We start from the raw sequence: 22,113 nt of genomic DNA, 5'->3' as shown, positions 1-22,113 counted from the left end.
AGCAGGACAGATACGTCTAGAGAGAGATGTAAGGTCATGTCTTTTAAAATGAGAGAGAGAGAGAGAGATCGATAGATGGCTGTAAGGACATGTACTGTAAAGCAGGAAACAGAGAACTAGTGATGGTTGGAGGGACATGGCCTGTTAAGCAGAACAGAGATATCTAGACAAAACTGTAGGGACATGCCCAGTAAAGAAGGACTGTGAAATCTGGACACAAGATCTATAAACAGATGTAAAAACATGTCCTGGAAACCAGAATATAGAAAGAGATGGCTGTAGGGATGGAGGGATCTAGAGACAACCACAAGGACACAGAGATCAGTGGTGGTTGTCAAAAACAGGACAAAGAGATCTGCAATGGATAGATAAACTGGACATGCATTATATATGTTGGACATCTCACAAGACAGAGATGATTGTAGAGTCGAGTCTAGTAAAGCAGGACAGAAAGATCTATAAACAGCTGTAAGAACATGTCCTGGAGGGCAGAACAGAGAGACAGAAAGAGCTGTAGGGACATGTCCTGTAGTTGGGACAGAGAGATTTGGAGATGATTGCTGGGACATGTCCTATAAAGCAGAACAGAAACAGAGATGACTGTCAGAATATGTTATACTGGACATATGGACCTGGAAATGGTTGCGGAGATGTCCCGTAAATCAAGACTGACTGTTGGGACATGTCTTTTGAACTATTTGTCCAAAGACAGATAAATACATCCTTTAAAGTGGAACAAAGAGATTCCAAACTGGGTTTCACTTTATTTTGATGGTCCCTTTAACACATTCTGTTGACTATAAGTAATGTTGCACTTACATGTCTACTAACTCTCATTAGAGAATTAGTAGAGTATTAGTAGACTGGTAGGGTTGGGGTAAGAATAAGTTTACATGTACTTGCAAAGTTGCTTATAGTCAGTAGAATGTCTGTTGGGAGACCATGACAATAAAGAGTTAGCAGATATTAAGCAAACAGTCTACTAATACTCTGATGAGAGTTAGTAGACATGTAGGTGCAACATTACTTATTGTCAATAGAATGTTCAAAAGGGACCATCAAAATAAAGTGTTACCCAAAACTGTTGTGAAGATATGTCCTGAAACCCAAAACAGAGAAAAAGAGACACAGAAATCTAGAGATGGTCATTGGGACATGGCCTGTAAAGCTAAACAGAGATCCAGAGATGACTGTCAGAACATGCTACGTGGGATAAAGGTATTTAGAGACAGCTGTAAAGACATGCAAAGTGAAAAAGGGAGATCTTAGGACATGCAAGGAATGTGACGCAGGCTGATCTGGTCAGTAATTACCGGAAGATGCAGAGCTTAGGCAGGGACTCTAGGGAAATGGTCAAACACACTGCCCAGCCCAAAAACAGACAGACTGAAACCATAATATTCTCATAATATTCTCTGAGAATATTATGGATGAAAAAAACAACCTAACGTTTAAATGTAAAATTGATTCAAACATTCAAAATAACTACATTTTTGACACTTTTGACACATAGGGTTACAGTACACCTCATCTCTCAGAGAACCTATTGAGTTTCATAGCGTGGATACGGGAAGAACATGCTGTAAACTCATTTATTGTACTGGTATGTAATGAGATATACTCACCGTCCACTAGGACCATACAGGAACACTCTGTCTTGCCCTCGATGGTCTCCGCCCTGCACACATATTGTCCTTCATCTTCAGGTAGAGCTTTATCAATGGTCAGAGAGCACTTACCACCTGCTCACACACACATACACACGCATTTAATGATTATTCTTCAAAGGTCCCTTCATTTAAGAGAAAGTTAACCTATTTTGAAAGTATCTGTTGCATGATGTCAAAGACATATATGGGGCAAATGACAAATGATGTTGGTAGTTGTCAAAGCAGAAAATTCCTCCAATATTGCTGTAATCCATACATGCATATTCAATCAGATATTTGTCCAGTACACTGGTCAACTTGTCTTGGTCACAACATTGATATACTTGAGTCAAATGAAGTCTTTCATTTGAAGTCTTTAATTCTCTTATGGCGCTTTTCCACTGCATGGTATGGCACGGTACGGTTTGGTACGGTTCACTTTTGGGGGGGTTTCACTGGGTACAGTACCTGGTACCTGGTACTTTTTTTAGTACCACCTCGGTTGAGGTTCCAAGTGAACCGTACCATTACCAAAACGTGACGTGTAAACTCTGCTGATCACTGATTGGTCGGATAGAATCGTCACTACCTGCGTCAATGAACTTGCAACACAAACACAAGAGAACCGCTAGATTTAAATCAGCACAGCCAGCTAAGGATCGAACGCAACTGTTTTGAATGAGCGCACCTTTTTTTAACAACCAAACAAATTGGTTTCGTGGTCTGTTGAGGAAGTACATATGAAGGTAGAATGACGTCAAAAAGATTTGCATACGCAGGGTAATATTTGTGGAAGTGTACATAAGACTGTAAGCGTAAATGAAATTTGCATGCGCAAGAGAAGCTTTGTAAAGGTGTAAATCGCGTTTCAAGCGCAAGAAAAAATTATTTGCAGCATTTTACTGTCTTATGTACACTTCCACAAATATTACCCTGCGTATGCAAATCTTTTTGACGTCATTCTACCTTCATAGTACAGATGTTCCTCTCGTTGATAGCAGAGGAAGAGATCCAGTGAGCGCTTAATGGGGTGACGCGGAATGAAAAAGTTTTTCAGGAGTCGCGGCAGTAGAGGCGGCACAACTGTAACGACATGTGAATAATCCCGCCCACTCTAAAGCGGTACTAAACTGCAGTGGAAACGCAAACCGAGCCGAGCCGAACCGAGCCGTGCGGTGCCGAGTCATACCACGCAGTGGAAAAGCGCCATTAGAAAGGGTTAGCATGCTGTTAATGACACAGGGGTCCAAGCCACAGAGATACAGCCCTCACTCTACACCTCCACACTACCTTTCTCTGCAGATCTCTCAAACACCATAATACATAGCCCTGTCACATCATGAAACACATTGATTAAATCCCCATTCAGTTACACTCCTGCCATTTTATCACAGCTGAAGCCAGAGTGTCATGTGACTACTGTTTAAAGACAATTATGTAACACTAAGTTCTGGTCCTCTTGATTGGATAAGTGGTGTTTCAGGAGTGATTGCCTGCATTTGTGGCGTTCCAACCAACCTTTGTGATTCTCAGCAGCAAAGTTGGCTGTTTGAAATGTCAGATACTCAATATTAACTTCTTGTTTAAAGAACCACAGTATAAAATTAATATCACATTGTGACTACATCTGGTCTGCTGATGCTTGAAACATGTACTCAAGCATATAAACGAATCTAGCCCCTGATAAACACCCCAACGTCAAACTTCATTCATGAAAGACAACAAATTAGTCAGCTTATGTAAAATCGAATGTGAATTGCAACACTCACCCTCATTAGCAATGACGATGAATTTGGATGGTTTGATGAGTTTTCCATCAAGCATCCATGTCACTTTAGCGGGAGACTCAGATGAAAGTTGGCACTGTAGATGCAAACGTTCCCCATCCAATACCATCACGTCACTCAGTTTCTGCGTAAAAATGGGCTCTTTCTTTCCAACTGCTTTTGTTTTTTCTTTTATCCCTCCATCCACACAATTCACATCATTTTCCTTTCCTCGGGTGTCTTTATCACCTTGGCTTTCTCCATTCCTGTCCTGGCTTGGTAGTTTTTTCTTGTTGCCTAACACCGATCTGAAGTCAACAGCTTCAGTTTGGTTGGGTTGTGTTTTCACTAAGGATCCAAGAGCAGGTTTTGGGCCTTGGCTTCCTTTCTTTCCCAGCACTGCTCTGAAGTCCACTTGCTGTGGAGAGTTGACTTTGCGTTCCTCTTCTGTCTGGGTCTTGGGCTTGATCTGCCGTTGGAGGTTCCCCCTGAAGTCCATCTGCTCGGCCGTGATCTCCTTCAGGTCTTCCTCAGAGACATTCTTAGTGGTGACCTTGCGGCCAAGCACAGTTCTGAAGTCGATCTGCTCGGCCTCCTGCTGACGGATCTGGTCTTCCCGATGCTCTTTTGTCTCTATACGCCGTTTGGCACACCCCTCCTCTTCTTCCTGATCCTGACTGTCGTGTTCCCAGAGTGGCTCAGAGAGCGACGCTGCAGCACTGGGAGTCTCTGGCTGTCCTCCCCTGCCTGGTGCAGTCCTCTCCACCCCTCGGCTGCCACAGGAAGAGTGGAGAAAATACAGAGATGGTTAAAGCCCCAGCTAGCTCAGCCCACACTGGAGAGCAGCTTAATCGAGGGGGAGAGTTAGTTCAACACGACAGAGTTGCATCAGAGATGACTTCAGAGACCTTATAGGGAAATGAGACCAGAATGAGGCCCCTAGACTAACCCACACAACAGCACAGCTGAGTGAGGAAGCATAAACAGAGCGTTTGGTTATAAAGAGAGATTATGTAGATTTAGTGCAGGGGTTGAGGGGTAAGGGCTGTAAATATAGCTTTGGGGAAGAGGAGAACAAGAATAGAAGGAGAATGTACCGTTTATGAGAATTGTCACCAGATGGCATGGGGTCCTCGCTGACCTGCAGAGTGGCCACTGACCTGCACTCTCCTACTTTATTCCTGAGATCAACAGAAGAGTTTTGGCCGCTTAAGTTAATTTATGGTAAAATGCTGAATTGAAAAAGTAAATGAAGAACTAAAACAACAAACATTTCCTGATATGACAGCACTGTCTCCAAGCATAATTTCATTGCATGTGAACTTGCATGCATGGATCTCATGAAAACATTTTACCCACCAGAAATTAGAGCCATTTTTTTTCTCTATATGTAACGTGCATTTCTCATTATAAATGATTCTCATCTAATTATCATTTCTTACAGTTAAAATACTGTGATGCAAAGTCTTATTATTACTTATTATTACTATCATGACGTAGCAATACTTTACCTGAAAAATCACTCTTTCTTATTGTCCTCTTGCATTATTGACAAACTATTTTCTTGTTTGACACTGTAAAGCTGCTTTGAGACAATCAGTATTGTATAAAGCGCTATACAAATAAAGGTGACTTGACTTAACTTCATAATTGAAATAGCTTAAAATAATATTGATATTTTCATTGTTATATTATATTATAATTTTTTATGGTCATTAGAATTTAAAGATGTCATCATAAAAATAGTCTCACAATGCAAAAATATAAATACATTAATTAATAGTAATAATAATAAGAATAATAATAAGAATAATTTAAAATAGTTTTGATTTGGGATATAATGCCTTTGATACAGTTTGATTTTAGGGCAAACTGTCAAATATTTCACATCTTAATGTGATAAAATAAAACCCAAATCCAAACCCTAATGAACAAAAACCTTTTTAAAATTCATTATTTTTTAATTAAAATAAACTTCACATTTGAGTACTAACAACTACTGCATGTGTTAAGTTCTCGAAGTGAGTCAACAACATCACCAAATACCAAATATCTAAATCTCTAAATCTCGAACTATACATATAATGAATTCAAACTACATGAACAATGACTTTAATTCAAAATGAAAAATAAATAAACATACAAATCTTACTTGAGATAAATCTCATAGTTTCCAGCATGATGTGTCTTCACTTTCCTGATGAGCAATGAGACAACATCTTCCTTCTGTAGGATCTCAAAGTCCCCATCTCCAGATATTACCTGCTCATCCTTCATCCAGAGGAATTCTGGGAAGGGGTCACCAGCGATCGCACAGGAGAGCAGAGCGTGTTGACCCAAGAAGGCGGTAGAGGACTTGGTTTTAGTGATGAACCAGGGCTGAACTCCATCTTGAGGCTCTGTGAGCAACAAAACAAATTCCAGATATTCACATCCATATTTAACTATTATATCATAATATTTATTATAAGATCATATCACCGTAATATCACTTTAAAAGCAATTGAAAAAGTGGAGTTAGTTAGAAGAAAAGACTCTGGCAGTGTCTAGTTGCAGATCATACCTGCTTTGGTAATTTATCTAATTAAGTAATGTTTATAATAAGGAACAGTGTGATTTGTACCTTGTACAGTGAGTGAGGCTTCAGTCCGAGCGACTCCGGCATCATTCCACGCCTCACAGGTGTATGTCCCTGTGTCCTCAGGAAACACTTCCTGTATGAAGAGAGTATACCGACAGCCCTTCCTCTCAAAATGGAAATCCTCAGACTCTTGGATCTCTTTTCCATTATGCAGCCAGACCACCTCAGGGGCAGGATTTCCTACACACAACAACACACATCACACTTGCAAATGTTTAAGCAAATTAGGGTTAGAGAAAATGAATGGAGGTCAGTGGGGCAAAATAAAGAATAATCAACAGCACTGACTAACAGAGAGTGAAAGAAAGTTGTAGGCTACTATGATTTACAAACCACAGTGCTGACACTTAACGTTTTGGGGTCGAGTCATATTAATAATGAAGAAAAAAAAACATGCTTTCATTTATTTTATTTTTTTTTTAATGACTTCAGAAAGTTCATATGTTGCTGAGGTCACATAATCATGCAAATACACAGTCAGGAGACCCTTCAGAGTTACACAGGAATAGAATAGAATAGAATAGAAGTTCGAGAAGCTGAGCTCATGTTGAACTTTCATACCTGTCACTTCCACGGTCATGGTGACCTGACTGCCGTCCATGACTCTGAGATCCTGCAGACCTTTGAGGAACACCGGGGCAGACGGTCTCCTCACATCAGTCACAGGAGGAGCAGCAGACCTCTTAACACTTGACTTAGCTAGAGAACAACATACAGACTACATAAACCCTGCTAAAAATATAGCACTCGTGCTTGTGTGATAACACCAGCATTTTCTAATTTAAAAGTACTCTCTGATTCTGTGTTCTAGGCATTTTTGTAGGGCAATCATGTTCACATGATCTAAAAACATTAGCTTGTTAAATTGCCACAGATCTATCTGTATTTTACATCAGTTAGTTATTGAATCTCCAGCAGTCTATCACATAAACACAGAGCAGCATCTGTGCTGACACTGTCCCCTTCAGTACTCCACCAAAGTCAGTCACATGATTACTCTACATGAGAAAAGTTGGGCGACATCCTGTGTCAAACATGTTAGAACTATTAGATGATGCATCAGAAAGTTAATGGATGTTGCAGGCTGTGGAGATGCCGTATCATCAGGTCAGTCGGGAATACAGCTGTTTTAGAAGTGCTTCCCTCAGTCTGTTCCTCAACATCACATGCATATGAGATATATATGGCAATTTATCTCATATTGTATAATTATCATAATATCAACCTCATTATACCTCATGATAATTATCAACCTCATTTTAATTTATTTATATATATATATTTTTTTTTTTGCAGTAGGGCAAAATAATCTCAAGAGGGAATGCATATGTTAACCATTTGAAATCACACTGCAAAAAGTGGCAACCTGCAGTTGTCACGGTAAAGAGCTATTTCTACCTGATTTAACAAATACAAATATAATTTGTTGGTAATAATTAATGTATTTAGGTTGAATCAGTGATATCATCACTGTGATTGAATCAGTCTCCATAGATACTCACTGTATGTGCTGCTCATTAGAACATTAGAATTATTGCTTGTATCCGAGCGATGTTTGCAATTGAAATATGAACTGGCTGCCTAAGTCCAAATTACAGCCATGCTTATATTAAGTTGAGCAGCACTTGTGACGCTGCTTAATTATATATTGTATGTAATAATAATAAAGTGATTCTTCCGTTTAGTTTACAAAAGTGAACACAATATATTTTCCACTAATTTCAATATTCATATTTACAGTAAATGCGTTTGAATCTACTAAATCTATTAAATGTTGGGGTTTTGCGTAAGCAAACAGCAATCAGATTATTTTCAGAAAATGCAACAAAAAAAAATTCTTTACTTTCTTTCTCTTTTTTTTCCTAGGTGGAATGTAAGTACATTTTGTTAAATCCAGTGAATGAGGAGAATTTGGGTGCCTTTGATTTTACATTATGTGCATTTACAGTATACTTACAGTGTGCTTAACCAAGAAAGTATAACATAAGTTATACCATTAAGTTATAACATAACTACATGGATTAAGGTTAGGATTAGGGTTAGTAGTAGGGTTATTACCCAGTTAATGTAATTACTATAACAAGTAAATAGTATGTAAATGATGACTGTAAAATAAAGTACTATCAGGAATATATTTTATTCACTGTTAGTTGTATACTCATTTAAATCATGACATCTCTAAAAATAGTTTTAGCATTTTGATGGATATGACAATGTTAATGTGTATGGCCTTGTCAGACTAGATCTGTTCTGCACAATGCTGTTGCTGCATGCAGAGTAAGTACGGACTTGCTACTGGCTGTGAGCATGTAAGATATGCTGCTGCTGCTGCTGCTGCTGCATGAATAGGCAAACATTAATCCGGTAGCAGTTCTAGACAGGTGGAGCTGAGGGAGGTGGAGGGTTTCGGAGGAGCTCTTGATAGTGCTACAGGACCACCTTACAGCAAATATTATTTCAGTGTTGAGCAAACAGCTCATTGGCTGCAGAATATGCAGAGGCCAGTCAGCTTATGCCCATGTAATAAGTGATGTGATTGCTAGCAGACTGCATGTAAAGTACCTTTCAGCCTGCGCCATCTAGATTTTCAAGACTAATCTAGATTATATAAAATAATGATCAAAGCATCCATTGCTATTTTTACATTTAAATGTTTACACAAATTAATCTATCAAGCACAGCATACTAGACATCAAACTGGACGTTCATTATGCTTTTTTATGTAACTTGAAAGGTATTATTCAAAGCTATAGTACAATGAAAATAATACCATGATAATTCACAGGCGATCACTAAGTTTAGTTAACAAAAATATGCAGCATTTGCTGCTTCAATATTTAGGGAATAAATAAATCATGTCCTTATACCCATCTATATACTGTACTTTCTATTCACTGCTTCTAAATGCATGCTGAATAGTATTGTACCTTTACATTAATGCATATTTTCTGAAAACACATCAGTGAAAAAATCATGAAACCTTTTTTTTTTTTCTTTTTAGGGAGGGCGGGTAATTTCTCTTCTTGTCCTCTGAGACTCAGATCAGATAGAGCCACTGCAGAATATGTGTGGGAAAAGACTGGTATTTTACATTTTTAACCCACTTAAACATGGAACCTCCGCCATTAGACAGCCTCACAGACTGCAAGAGAGAAGATGTTTCTCTAATCCTGAGGACCTTCAAATAACTCTCGGAAAACACATCCATGATATTCACTGATCAACGGAACACATAGCAAACTCCTCCTGCAATGTATGAGTGAAGTTAAAACTCATAAAATGTATTTTGGTTTTTATGACTCAAATGCCTTCTGAGTTTGAGGGAAGAAGTGTATTTAGGACATTTGAAAGAATGATACAATAACATTTAGAATTAAAATAAAGCCATGTTATTACCCTGCAGTTAGATATGGGACATAAATCAGGACACTGCAGGGGTTCCAGAATAACAGGAGAGATTAATTTCTTGCTTAAAAAAATACAAAAAAAAATCAAGCTTGCGTTCATTTTGTTGATATGATTTTTGTTTATAATAACTTTGGCTTCCTAGTTCATTTCATTTTCGAGCCGAAACTAGCTATCATAACTTTCAAAAAAGATTATAAAATTGAACTTGAGAATAAAAGTGGAATTTCATTTTTTGAACATTCTGCTTAGCCTGGGCTCTAATGTTATAAAAAATTAAATCACATTAACATAATTCACAAACATTTTACAACCAAAAAATGCCACAATACTGCTTGTATTTATTTTCAACACTATTGATTTATCATTTAAAACATCTTTTTGTGAAATATTTAGATTGAAAGTGTGTTTGAGTTATATTTATTTAAAATAAATCACCCAGGTTTGATATTTTCTATCTAATGCAATGACATTCAGACAGTGTTAAGTGTGACTGACTTCAGCATCCAACACGTTTTAATTCTGAATATGCTGCCAAATAATAATATAGAAGAAGGGGACGAGTGTCTTATCGTTAACCAGTACACGAGCTGTACACACAGCTCTGCCGTGATCATTCACTGCGACACATGAATACACGCCTGCATCTTCCAAAACAGCTGCTTTAACTGTCAGCTGAGCCGCACTATTCTCAAACACAGTGTGGGAATATGGAACGGGCTGATCTGAAAAGACGAATACAGAACAAAAAGAAAGAGACTGTGTTAGTAACTGACTGACAAATCAAGTTCTGAGAACTTTGTAATGTAACACCCCACTGAGAAAGGGTGGATGACACTTCATCCATTATGTAAAAACCGGGATGGACAAGGTGAAGATTATGTAGATAAAATTGCAGCCAAATTCACTAACAACGTTATTTTGGAGCGATCATAACGAGAATGTAGAGTGCTGCATTGATTACACTGATGATATTTTTAGGGCCAAACTGGAAGTTTTGTCTCTCGTCAAAAACACAGTATGAATTTTCCATTGTTTTGGATTATTTCAGAAAATATTTATTGCTCTGTAACAAATACAAATTTGAAGCCTAAGAAGTAAAACACTAAACGTAGGCTATAAATGAACTTCTGTCATGACAACTCTCGGAGGGATTGGCATGGTAATGTACAGGTAATGTTAATGTATTTGGTCTTGGCGGAATAGATCTGCTACGCTGCTGCTGCTGCTGCGGCAGAGCAAGTACCGAGACTTGCTACTATCAATACATCCACAACATGTTGCTGTGAGCATGTAAGAAATACTGCTGCTGCACATATAACACATATGAATAACCCCCATATAGCATACATGAATCACCCCGTAGCAGATCTACACAGGTGGAGCTGGGGAAGGTGGAGGGTTTCTGAAGTGCACTGCCAACTGCTAAAGTAAACAAAAGCCAGGTATTTGAATATTGAGCAGCGAGCTCATTGGCTACCGATACAGGAGAGAACCAATCAGCTGCCAATGTGACAATGATGTCACCAGGTCAGATTGAGCTAGACCTATCGGACTGTGCCATCTAGAGTTTCATGCCAGAACTCTGTATTTCACCACAATTGCAGGATTTCAAGCTCACCACCATTAAGCTAAAAAAAAACTTTTTCCCTGAAAGTTGAAATTAGAATAGTTTGCAAGAGCATGATTATAAACACAAACAATGCTGTAGAATAAAACGTGAAAATATCTTGAGTTTATGTTAACCACAGACCTTATTTCAGGCATTTAACCAATATACAGGTCAGCCTAAATTTCGATCTCCAGTGATAGTGCCCTCTGGTGGCACTGGAAGGATTACTATGTGAATGTATCTGGCAAACGGGAATTGTAAAGAATAGCATACAACCATACTACTCATACATTGTCTCTTTGCAGTATAATTCACATTGTTAAATGTTTTTGCTTGTAAATGACTTTACTGCTAAACGTGCCTGAGACCACCAGGATTCAAAGAACATTCCTAATCAGGAATCATGAGGAAAAGTTTTGTCTTCCTCTTTTTCTGACTTTCCTTTCTTTTTGTAAACCCCCCTCTTTTTCCAAGAATTGCAAAATCAGCCCACACAGATGCAGTAAGCTCTCTCTCCCTCTCTCGCTCTCTCTTAGATGTCTGACTTACCAAGTCCATCTGTGCGTAATATTTCAGGGTGAGTGATGCATGTTTTGCCTTTATATGGTTTTAAGGTCTCATATTTGCTCAAAGGCCCCTGCTGCAGCTTCACAGCTTCTCAGGGAAACCCAAAGTCAAACTAAAGAGACTTTCGTCTGTCAGTAATGAAGACACTATAGTGACCATAGTCTTCCAGTCTGTCTGATCCAGGACAGCACATAAAATCTACTGTTCATATGGAATTAAAACAGTTAAACCAAAAGGCAAATAAGTGAAGCAGGCAGAAACTGCACTTTTTGTAAATTAGCAAAGATCTATAGTCACTATACAAAAACAGAATATATGTTGAATAATAATTGTTAAATCATTGAATAATATGGAATCCTTTGAAGGAACATTAGCTTGCATATGCTGTAATTTACATCATTATTAGTGGTGTTTTCACAGGTAAGCATCACTTTTACTGTGGCTTATACTTTCACTTATTTTTTATTTATTTATTTTTTTTCTCAAACCCATTTGTGCTAAACTGTTTGAAATTCTAAAAACTTTTTAGTTTTATTAAAAAAAAAAAAAACTAAGTTCCAAAAGGGACCATTTTGGCTCCCCTTTCAGCTTTCAGTGAACACTTCTTAAAAGAACAATAGCTGAAGAGCTTGAAAAAACACAATAGACAGTGAATGAGAGACCCCAGTCACATCTAGAGACCAATATCACAGAGACTTGGGAATGGACTCTTTTCACCAGTGAACAACACTCCAACAACTGCACAGCAACATGCTAAAATTACTCTGAACTCTTCAACAAATGTCTAGCAATGCCCTAGTAACAAACCAGAACACCCAGAAAAGACCTAGCAGTGCCCAAACAACCATTCAGAACACTTTAGCACCACACAGCAACACCCTGCCAACCATGCACCCAGAAAACACAGGTATCGTGGGGGTGAGATTTCAGGATTGTTTTTTCTTGCTGCCTAACACGGATCTGAAGTCAACAGCTTCAGTTTTGTTGGCTTGTGCTTTCACTAAGGATCCGAGACCGGGTTTTGGGCCTTGGCTTCCCTTCTTTCCCAGCACTGCTCTGAAGTCCACTTGCTGTGGAGAGTTGACTTTGCGTTCCTCTTCTGTCTGGGTCTTGGGCTTGATCTGCCGTTGGAGGTTCCCCCTGAAGTCCATCTGCTCGGCCGTGATCTCCTTCAGGTCTTCCTCAGAGACATTCTTAGTGGTGACCTTGCGGCCAAGCACAGTTCTGAAGTCGATCTGCTCGGCCTCCTGCTGACGGATCTGGTCTTCCCGATGCTCTTTTGTCTCTATACGCCGTTTGGCACACCCCTCCTCTTCTTCCTGATCCTGACTGTCGTGTTCCCAGAGTGGCTCAGAGAGCGACGCTGCAGCACTGGGAGTCTCTGGCTGTCCTCCCCTGCCTGGTGCAGTCCTCTCCACCCCTCGGCTGCCACAGGAAGAGTGGAGAAAATACAGAGATGGTTAAAGCCCCAGCTAGCTCAGCCCACACTGGAGAGCAGCTTAATCGAGGGGGAGAGTTAGTTCAACACGACAGAGTTGCATCAGAGATGACTTCAGAGACCTTATAGGGAAATGAGACCAGAATGAGGCCCCTAGACTAACCCACACAACAGCACAGCTGAGTGAGGAAGCATAAACAGAGCGTTTGGTTATAAAGAGAGATTATGTAGATTTAGTGCAGGGGTTGAGGGGTAAGGGCTGTAAATATAGCTTTGGGGAAGAGGAGAACAAGAATAGAAGGAGAATGTACCGTTTATGAGAATTGTCACCAGATGGCATGGGATCCTCGCTGACCTGCAGAGTGGCCACTGACCTGCACTCTCCTACTTTATTCCTGAGATCAACAGAAGAGTTTTGGCCGCTTAAGTTAATTTATGGTAAAATGCTGAATTGAAAAAGTAAATGAAGAACTAAAACAACAAACATTTCCTGATATGACAGCACTGTCTCCAAGCATAATTTCATTGCATGTGAACTTGCATGCATGGATCTCATGAAAACATTTTACCCACCAGAAATTAGAGCCATTTTTTTTCTCTATATGTAACGTGCATTTCTCATTATAAATGATTCTCATCTAATTATCATTTCTTACAGTTAAAATACTGTGATGCAAAGTCTTATTATTACTTATTATTACTATCATGACGTAGCAATACTTTACCTGAAAAATCACTCTTTCTTATTGTCCTCTTGCATTATTGACAAACTATTTTCTTGTTTGACACTGTAAAGCTGCTTTGAGACAATCAGTATTGTATAAAGCGCTATACAAATAAAGGTGACTTGACTTAACTTCATAATTGAAATAGCTTAAAATAATATTGATATTTTCATTGTTATATTATATTATAATTTTTTATGGTCATTAGAATTTAAAGATGTCATCATAAAAATAGTCTCACAATGCAAAAATATAAATACATTAATTAATAGTAATAATAATAAGAATAATAATAAGAATAATTTAAAATAGTTTTGATTTGGGATATAATGCCTTTGATACAGTTTGATTTTAGGGCAAACTGTCAAATATTTCACATCTTAATGTGATAAAATAAAACCCAAATCCAAACCCTAATGAACAAAAACCTTTTTAAAATTCATTATTTTTTAATTAAAATAAACTTCACATTTGAGTACTAACAACTACTGCATGTGTTAAGTTCTCGAAGTGAGTCAACAACATCACCAAATACCAAATATCTAAATCTCTAAATCTCGAACTATACATATAATGAATTCAAACTACATGAACAATGACTTTAATTCAAAATGAAAAATAAATAAACATACAAATCTTACTTGAGATAAATCTCATAGTTTCCAGCATGATGTGTCTTCACTTTCCTGATGAGCAATGAGACAACATCTTCCTTCTGTAGGATCTCAAAGTCCCCATCTCCAGATATTACCTGCTCATCCTTCATCCAGAGGAATTCTGGGAAGGGGTCACCAGCGATCGCACAGGAGAGCAGAGCGTGTTGACCCAAGAAGGCGGTAGAGGACTTGGTTTTAGTGATGAACCAGGGCTGAACTCCATCTTGAGGCTCTGTGAGCAACAAAACAAATTCCAGATATTCACATCCATATTTAACTATTATATCATAATATTTATTATAAGATCATATCACCGTAATATCACTTTAAAAGCAATTGAAAAAGTGGAGTTAGTTAGAAGAAAAGACTCTGGCAGTGTCTAGTTGCAGATCATACCTGGTTTGGTAATTTATCTAATTAAGTAATGTTTATAATAAGGAACAGTGTGATTTGTACCTTGTACAGTGAGTGAGGCTTCAGTCCGAGCGACTCCGGCATCATTCCACGCCTCACAGGTGTATGTCCCTGTGTCCTCAGGAAACACTTCCTGTATGAAGAGAGTATACCGACAGCCCTTCCTCTCAAAATGGAAATCCTCAGACTCTTGGATCTCTTTTCCATTATGCAGCCAGACCACCTCAGGGGCAGGATTTCCTACACACAACAACACACATCACACTTGCAAATGTTTAAGCAAATTAGGGTTAGAGAAAATGAATGGAGGTCAGTGGGGCAAAATAAAGAATAATCAACAGCACTGACTAACAGAGAGTGAAAGAAAGTTGTAGGCTACTATGATTTACAAACCACAGTGCTGACACTTAACGTTTTGGGGTCGAGTCATATTAATAATGAAGAAAAAAAAACATGCTTTCATTTATTTTATTTTTTTTTTAATGACTTCAGAAAGTTCATATGTTGCTGAGGTCACATAATCATGCAAATACACAGTCAGGAGACCCTTCAGAGTTACACAGGAATAGAATAGAATAGAATAGAAGTTCGAGAAGCTGAGCTCATGTTGAACTTTCATACCTGTCACTTCCACGGTCATGGTGACCTGACTGCCGTCCATGACTCTGAGATCCTGCAGACCTTTGAGGAACACCGGGGCAGACGGTCTCCTCACATCAGTCACAGGAGGAGCAGCAGACCTCTTAACACTTGACTTAGCTAGAGAACAACATACAGACTACATAAACCCTGCTAAAAATATAGCACTCGTGCTTGTGTGATAACACCAGCATTTTCTAATTTAAAAGTACTCTCTGATTCTGTGTTCTAGGCATTTTTGTAGGGCAATCATGTTCACATGATCTAAAAACATTAGCTTGTTAAATTGCCACAGATCTATCTGTATTTTACATCAGTTAGTTATTGAATCTCCAGCAGTCTATCACATAAACACAGAGCAGCATCTGTGCTGACACTGTCCCCTTCAGTACTCCACCAAAGTCAGTCACATGATTACTCTACATGAGAAAAGTTGGGCGACATCCTGTGTCAAACATGTTAGAACTATTAGATGATGCATCAGAAAGTTAATGGATGTTGCAGGCTGTGGAGATGCCGTATCATCAGGTCAGTCGGGAATACAGCTGTTTTAGAAGTGCTTCCCTCAGTCTGTTAATCAACATCACATGCATATGAGATATATATGGCAATTTATCTCATATTGTATAATTATCATAATATCAACCTCATTATACCTCATGATAATTATCAACCTCATTTTAATTTATTTATATATATATATTTTTTTTTTTGCAGTAGGGCAAAATAATCTCAAGAGGGAATGCATATGTTAACCATTTGAAATCACACTGCAAAAAGTGGCAACCTGCAGTTGTCACGGTAAAGAGCTATTTCTACCTGATTTAACAAATACAAATATAATTTGTTGGTAATAATTAATGTATTTAGGTTGAATCAGTGATATCATCACTGTGATTGAATCAGTCTCCATAGATACTCACTGTATGTGCTGCTCATTAGAACATTAGAATTATTGCTTGTATCCGAGCGATGTTTGCAATTGAAATATGAACTGGCTGCCTAAGTCCAAATTACAGCCATGCTTATATTAAGTTGAGCAGCACTTGTGACGCTGCTTAATTATATATTGTATGTAATAATAATAAAGTGATTCTTCCGTTTAGTTTACAAAAGTGAACACAATATATTTTCCACTAATTTCAATATTCATATTTACAGTAAATGCGTTTGAATCTACTAAATCTATTAAATGTTGGGGTTTTGCGTAAGCAAACAGCAATCAGATTATTTTCAGAAAATGCAACAAAAAAAAATTCTTTACTTTCTTTCTCTTTTTTTTCCTAGGTGGAATGTAAGTACATTTTGTTAAATCCAGTGAATGAGGAGAATTTGGGTGCCTTTGATTTTACATTATGTGCATTTACAGTATACTTACAGTGTGCTTAACCAAGAAAGTATAACATAAGTTATACCATTAAGTTATAACATAACTACATGGATTAAGGTTAGGATTAGGGTTAGTAGTAGGGTTATTACCCAGTTAATGTAATTACTATAACAAGTAAATAGTATGTAAATGATGACTGTAAAATAAAGTACTATCAGGAATATATTTTATTCACTGTTAGTTGTATACTCATTTAAATCATGACATCTCTAAAAATAGTTTTAGCATTTTGATGGATATGACAATGTTAATGTGTATGGCCTTGTCAGACTAGATCTGTTCTGCACAATGCTGTTGCTGCATGCAGAGTAAGTACGGACTTGCTACTGGCTGTGAGCATGTAAGATATGCTGCTGCTGCTGCTGCTGCTGCATGAATAGGCAAACATTAATCCGGTAGCAGTTCTAGACAGGTGGAGCTGAGGGAGGTGGAGGGTTTCGGAGGAGCTCTTGATAGTGCTACAGGACCACCTTACAGCAAATATTATTTCAGTGTTGAGCAAACAGCTCATTGGCTGCAGAATATGCAGAGGCCAGTCAGCTTATGCCCATGTAATAAGTGATGTGATTGCTAGCAGACTGCATGTAAAGTACCTTTCAGCCTGCGCCATCTAGATTTTCAAGACTAATCTAGATTATATAAAATAATGATCAAAGCATCCATTGCTATTTTTACATTTAAATGTTTACACAAATTAATCTATCAAGCACAGCATACTAGACATCAAACTGGACGTTCATTATGCTTTTTTATGTAACTTGAAAGGTATTATTCAAAGCTATAGTACAATGAAAATAATACCATGATAATTCACAGGCGATCACTAAGTTTAGTTAACAAAAATATGCAGCATTTGCTGCTTCAATATTTAGGGAATAAATAAATCATGTCCTTATACCCATCTATATACTGTACTTTCTATTCACTGCTTCTAAATGCATGCTGAATAGTATTGTACCTTTACATTAATGCATATTTTCTGAAAACACATCAGTGAAAAAATCATGAAACCTTTTTTTTTTTTCTTTTTAGGGAGGGCGGGTAATTTCTCTTCTTGTCCTCTGAGACTCAGATCAGATAGAGCCACTGCAGAATATGTGTGGGAAAAGACTGGTATTTTACATTTTTAACCCACTTAAACATGGAACCTCCGCCATTAGACAGCCTCACAGACTGCAAGAGAGAAGATGTTTCTCTAATCCTGAGGACCTTCAAATAACTCTCGGAAAACACATCCATGATATTCACTGATCAACGGAACACATAGCAAACTCCTCCTGCAATGTATGAGTGAAGTTAAAACTCATAAAATGTATTTTGGTTTTTATGACTCAAATGCCTTCTGAGTTTGAGGGAAGAAGTGTATTTAGGACATTTGAAAGAATGATACAATAACATTTAGAATTAAAATAAAGCCATGTTATTACCCTGCAGTTAGATATGGGACATAAATCAGGACACTGCAGGGGTTCCAGAATAACAGGAGAGATTAATTTCTTGCTTAAAAAAATACAAAAAAAAATCAAGCTTGCGTTCATTTTGTTGATATGATTTTTGTTTATAATAACTTTGGCTTCCTAGTTCATTTCATTTTCGAGCCGAAACTAGCTATCATAACTTTCAAAAAAGATTATAAAATTGAACTTGAGAATAAAAGTGGAATTTCATTTTTTGAACATTCTGCTTAGCCTGGGCTCTAATGTTATAAAAAATTAAATCACATTAACATAATTCACAAACATTTTACAACCAAAAAATGCCACAATACTGCTTGTATTTATTTTCAACACTATTGATTTATCATTTAAAACATCTTTTTGTGAAATATTTAGATTGAAAGTGTGTTTGAGTTATATTTATTTAAAATAAATCACCCAGGTTTGATATTTTCTATCTAATGCAATGACATTCAGACAGTGTTAAGTGTGACTGACTTCAGCATCCAACACGTTTTAATTCTGAATATGCTGCCAAATAATAATATAGAAGAAGGGGACGAGTGTCTTATCGTTAACCAGTACACGAGCTGTACACACAGCTCTGCCGTGATCATTCACTGCGACACATGAATACACGCCTGCATCTTCCAAAACAGCTGCTTTAACTGTCAGCTGAGCCGCACTATTCTCAAACACAGTGTGGGAATATGGAACGGGCTGATCTGAAAAGACGAATACAGAACAAAAAGAAAGAGACTGTGTTAGTAACTGACTGACAAATCAAGTTCTGAGAACTTTGTAATGTAACACCCCACTGAGAAAGGGTGGATGACACTTCATCCATTATGTAAAAACGGGATGGACAAGGTGAAGATTATGTAGATAAAATTGCAGCCAAATTCACTAACAACGTTATTTTGGAGCGATCATAACGAGAATGTAGAGTGCTGCATTGATTACACTGATGATATTTTTAGGGCCAAACTGGAAGTTTTGTCTCTCGTCAAAAACACAGTATGAATTTTCCATTGTTTTGGATTATTTCAGAAAATATTTATTGCTCTGTAACAAATACAAATTTGAAGCCTAAGAAGTAAAACACTAAACGTAGGCTATAAATGAACTTCTGTCATGACAACTCTCGGAGGGATTGGCATGGTAATGTACAGGTAATGTTAATGTATTTGGTCTTGGCGGAATAGATCTGCTACGCTGCTGCTGCTGCTGCGGCAGAGCAAGTACCGAGACTTGCTACTATCAATACATCCACAACATGTTGCTGTGAGCATGTAAGAAATACTGCTGCTGCACATATAACACATATGAATAACCCCCATATAGCATACATGAATCACCCCGTAGCAGATCTACACAGGTGGAGCTGGGGAAGGTGGAGGGTTTCTGAAGTGCACTGCCAACTGCTAAAGTAAACAAAAGCCAGGTATTTGAATATTGAGCAGCGAGCTCATTGGCTACCGATACAGGAGAGAACCAATCAGCTGCCAATGTGACAATGATGTCACCAGGTCAGATTGAGCTAGACCTATCGGACTGTGCCATCTAGAGTTTCATGCCAGAACTCTGTATTTCACCACAATTGCAGGATTTCAAGCTCACCACCATTAAGCTAAAAAAAAACTTTTTCCCTGAAAGTTGAAATTAGAATAGTTTGCAAGAGCATGATTATAAACACAAACAATGCTGTAGAATAAAACGTGAAAATATCTTGAGTTTATGTTAACCACAGACCTTATTTCAGGCATTTAACCAATATACAGGTCAGCCTAAATTTCGATCTCCAGTGATAGTGCCCTCTGGTGGCACTGGAAGGATTACTATGTGAATGTATCTGGCAAACGGGAATTGTAAAGAATAGCATACAACCATACTACTCATACATTGTCTCTTTGCAGTATAATTCACATTGTTAAATGTTTTTGCTTGTAAATGACTTTACTGCTAAACGTGCCTGAGACCACCAGGATTCAAAGAACATTCCTAATCAGGAATCATGAGGAAAAGTTTTGTCTTCCTCTTTTTCTGACTTTCCTTTCTTTTTGTAAACCCCCCTCTTTTTCCAAGAATTGCAAAATCAGCCCACACAGATGCAGTAAGCTCTCTCTCCCTCTCTCGCTCTCTCTTAGATGTCTGACTTACCAAGTCCATCTGTGCGTAATATTTCAGGGTGAGTGATGCATGTTTTGCCTTTATATGGTTTTAAGGTCTCATATTTGCTCAAAGGCCCCTGCTGCAGCTTCACAGCTTCTCAGGGAAACCCAAAGTCAAACTAAAGAGACTTTCGTCTGTCAGTAATGAAGACACTATAGTGACCATAGTCTTCCAGTCTGTCTGATCCAGGACAGCACATAAAATCTACTGTTCATATGGAATTAAAACAGTTAAACCAAAAGGCAAATAAGTGAAGCAGGCAGAAACTGCACTTTTTGTAAATTAGCAAAGATCTATAGTCACTATACAAAAACAGAATATATGTTGAATAATAATTGTTAAATCATTGAATAATATGGAATCCTTTGAAGGAACATTAGCTTGCATATGCTGTAATTTACATCATTATTAGTGGTGTTTTCACAGGTAAGCATCACTTTTACTGTGGCTTATACTTTCACTTATTTTTTATTTATTTATTTTTTTTCTCAAACCCATTTGTGCTAAACTGTTTGAAATTCTAAAAACTTTTTAGTTTTATTAAAAAAAAAAAAAACTAAGTTCCAAAAGGGACCATTTTGGCTCCCCTTTCAGCTTTCAGTGAACACTTCTTAAAAGAACAATAGCTGAAGAGCTTGAAAAAACACAATAGACAGTGAATGAGAGACCCCAGTCACATCTAGAGACCAATATCACAGAGACTTGGGAATGGACTCTTTTCACCAGTGAACAACACTCCAACAACTGCACAGCAACATGCTAAAATTACTCTGAACTCTTCAACAAATGTCTAGCAATGCCCTAGTAACAAACCAGAACACCCAGAAAAGACCTAGCAGTGCCCAAACAACCATTCAGAACACTTTAGCACCACACAGCAACACCCTGCCAACCATGCACCCAGAAAACACAGGTATCGTGGGGGTGAGATTTCAGGAAATGTAACAATAAAACAGAATCATTGTGTTGTAACAGTGATATAACATTGAGATATATTCCACAACATTAAGTTTTGCCTGCCTTTGACCCGAGATGCTGCAGTTCCAACAACCCTGCAACCCCATATGTAGGGCAAGCGGTTTAGAGAATGGATGCATGGGCATTTAGATGTGTTTTAAATTGTTATTAGATGCTGGATAATGTGAAATTCTAGATTATTGCTGTATTGTTTTGATTGCGTTAGATTTGGTAGCATTGTTCAGATTCTTTAAGAACACCAAAACAAGTTGAAATGAAAGTGTCAATACTATTTCAGTTTGACAAAATCACAGCAGCACTACTGTTACATGCAATTGTTGCTATGAAACGCAGCTATAAGACGGAGATGTGGTTGCATTCATAATTTCACATGAACAGCAATTATAGGCAAATAATAAATATAGGCAAAGACTATTTTAGCTGGACAGAGAACAGAGTGACACACACACACACACACAGACACACACACACACACACACACACACACACACACACACACTAACCTTCATAACTATTCTGTCTCAGACATGAGCAGAGACAGATAAATGTATATCTTGGCATAATAGGTCAGAAATATTAGGGTAAAAACAGAGTCATCTTAATGCATCTTTGCCCAGTACTGTTT

General features: G+C 37.9%; 1 pseudogene; it reads right to left on the bottom strand.

The window, feature by feature from the left end:
• The window catches only part of LOC107671283 (myosin light chain kinase, smooth muscle-like), a 99,758-nt pseudogene that overhangs the window by 31,068 nt on the left and 46,577 nt on the right, over positions 1-22,113 (bottom strand).

The sequence above is a fragment of the Sinocyclocheilus anshuiensis genome, unplaced genomic scaffold (genome assembly GCF_001515605.1).
Source record: "Sinocyclocheilus anshuiensis isolate Anshui unplaced genomic scaffold, SAMN03320099.WGS_v1.1 scaffold284, whole genome shotgun sequence".
Classification (NCBI taxonomy): domain Eukaryota; kingdom Metazoa; phylum Chordata; class Actinopteri; order Cypriniformes; family Cyprinidae; genus Sinocyclocheilus; species Sinocyclocheilus anshuiensis.
Note: the sequence above shows the minus strand (reverse complement) of the source record. Positions and strands in the feature narration are given on the sequence as shown.